At 58.3% G+C, this 2,850-nt stretch overlaps 1 protein-coding gene across 1 annotated transcript in view; it reads left to right on the forward strand.

Moving 5' to 3' along the window:
• AIF1L (allograft inflammatory factor 1 like) overlaps positions 1-2,850 on the forward strand; it is a 19,817-nt gene that overhangs the window by 351 nt on the left and 16,616 nt on the right. The window lies entirely within an intron of this gene.

Here is a 2,850-nt window from a genome sequence, read left to right on the forward strand (position 1 = left end):
CTCCCCTGTTACAGCCAGAAAGCCTGGAGCTCTGGCTGGGACTGTGAAGCCATCACCTCCCCCTCCCACTTGGCTGCCAGACTCCAGCTTGGGGAGCTGTGGCTCTGCTTCGTTGCTCACACAGGGTGGGTGTGGCGGGGTGGGGGGCGGAGGGTCCCCGAAGCAGAGGGGTTGGTGGAAAGAGCCATCCTAGTGCTGGCTGCATGGCTGCACGGAGCAGCCGCCCCTTGGGTGCCCACAGAGCCACAGGATCCCTTGTGCAGCCCGGGCAGGGCTCGGCTGCTAATTGGACGGGCCCTGGGATGGGCTGGCAGGACACTAGGAACAAGCAGCCAGGCCTGTCCTAACTCTTGGCTCTTGGGGCCATTGGCTGGAGTCCTAGTGCTAGCGCAGCAGCTTGCAAGCACTGGCGGGGTCGCAGAGCTGGGTCCAAGGCTCTGTGGAAATGAGCTGCCCACATCTGACAGGTCCCGTGGAGATAAGCCAGATATCGCCCTCTGTCCCCCCTGCCAGCTCCACTGGCACTTCCAGCAGGTGCAGCATCCTCTGGGGCATGCAGGGTGCTCCCCATGCCTGTCATGCCCACCCCCCAGGGCTGTGCTGTGGAGGGAGGGCTGGGCTGGCATATGGCCACAAGCAAAAGGAGCTGGCATGGGATGGGGCAGCTGGTCTGGTGCTGGGGGGAGCCAGTGGGGCAGGAGATCTGTTTTGTACCCCAAGGTGTTGGCCCTTCCCTGTGCCCCTCTGGACACAGGAGACTCTCCTGGGTGCTGGCCTTTCAGGTGGCTGAAAGATTAGGCCTGTCTTATTAAGGGGCATTCGATAGCCAGGTGTGAGAATTAGAAGAGACCAAGGGTCTTTCTGTCCTTGATTTAACCAGTGCAGTCTGTGGCCAGTATTAGTAGCACAGCGATGCTCCCCGAGGCTCTGCCTTGAAAGAGCAATGGGGTGGGCTCCATGCCTACACCTGCCTCCAGGTCCCCTGGAGGGGCAGAGTGGCTGTGGGGGGCAGGCGGTGGCAGCCCAGGGGGGCAGGTGGAGCCATCTTCCAGCGGAGGGTGTTGGATCTTCCCTGGGAAGGGAGCTCTTCCTTCGCTCCCGAGGCCCTGGAGCTCGGAAATCAGCGGGGAGTGGGATTTACTTGTGCTCGTGAGAGGGAGCATTGTGCACCGGTGGTTGCTGAGTGGCCAGCTGCCATAACGGTCCCCTCGGGAGCGCGCCGGGGGAAGAATGGGGGCTATTGTTCTGTGGGAAGGGCTTTCAGCTCTCGCTCTGATCTGTGTGGAGCTGCTTTGATTTCCTCTCCCCCGAGTGCGGAGTTTCTGCTCGTCGCAAGTGCTGACTTTGTGCTTTCGTCCTTCTGATCGGTGGGGTGGGGTTGGGACGGGTGCAGGACGGCCTACGGAGCTCGGCAGGAGGGCAGAGGGAAAGACAGCACACCCAGGATTAGAGAGCAAAGGTGCGGTGGGGTTAAACACTCCTTACGCAGGTCAAATGAGGTCCCTTTTGCTGGGGTATTAGCAAGCAGGCTTCTGGCTGGATGGAGAATCCTTCTCATGTCCTGGAGATTAGGCTGTAAGATCCCCCAAGCTGTGATCAGAAGAGGGGAGGGAGAAAGAGAAGTGGGGGGTGGAAAATCCTATGCTCTCTGTAGCAGAGATGGCAGGGGTCCTTGCCTAGGCATTGGAAGGGTGAGCTGTGCCACGTGGCTTTGGACCGCCCCAGCAGGTGCATTGCAAAGTCTCTTCAGCCTGAGTGGAGAAACTGAGGCACAGAGGGTGAGTGTGTTACCCAAACCCAGTGCCCCAGGCCAGCCTTCGCCATACCTGCTGTGTCCATGATCTGCATCCAACCCACTCTTCTTTGTGGGCTTGAGTGAGATCAGTCAAGACCTTTGTCCTGGGATGGATTGACCTGGGACTTCTCAGTTCAAGTCCTCCCCTTCTGGTCTGCAGATGACAGCTTAGCGGGTACCCTTTGCTGAGGATAGATGGGGACAGTGTGTGACATGAGGGCAGTGTGGGTGTGATACTAAGAGGTCCCTGCCTGCAGGTACTGAGGGGTTGGGGCTGGGAAACAGCCCTGAGCAACAAACCCTCTACTGCTTGCTCTCCCCACTCGCCTGCTTGCCCTGTCTCTGGGTTTCCCCCTCTTCTCCATGTGGGTGACTTGTTTTTGCTTTCTAATCTGTGCAGCTGTGCAACTGCAGAGACTTGAACCTGCCCCAAACCTCCCAAGGGCAGCATAGCTGACATACCAGGACACAGATGACATGGCTGGGAGCGGGTCGGGGCCTTATATGGGAAAGAGGCTTTCTCACACTTTCTGAAGGGACTTTGCAAAATCCCCAAAGCAGTCAAAGATCCATGAGGCGGTTTCTTGGGAGCACCTATTGCCGCTCCCTTCCCGCAGGCTTGCCTGCCTTCCCCTGTGCCCTTGACCGCTCCGTACGCTTGGTCCCCTCTGGATGGACTCCGCTCTACCTGGCTGGTGTCCCGTGCAGAGATCTCTCCCTGTGGTGATTAAGATCTCTGGCTCAAAGCCGCTCTCTGCCTCTGAAGGGCATTTGGGACTCTCCCCTTTCCAATACATGTCTCAGGATGAAAGGACTTCTTTCTGCCATCTACTCCCATTACAGGCTGGTAATGGGGCACTGAACTTTTTGCCTTGGGTCTAGTCCAATGCAGATGGGGTAGTGGCCAGGATTTTACCTCTGGCCCGTGGAAAAGAAATTCTCGACCCCTCTTCCAGGGGTTGGTTGTTTCCCAAATGCCCCCAGGTGAATTCAGTTCCCTTCCCACTGGCAGTCTCATCTGGAGGCTCAAGAAGTCAGGATAGCTGAGCCTCCTG

This window comes from Alligator sinensis, unplaced genomic scaffold (assembly GCF_000455745.1).
Source record: "Alligator sinensis unplaced genomic scaffold, ASM45574v1 scaffold388_2, whole genome shotgun sequence".
Classification (NCBI taxonomy): Eukaryota; Metazoa; Chordata; order Crocodylia; family Alligatoridae; genus Alligator; species Alligator sinensis.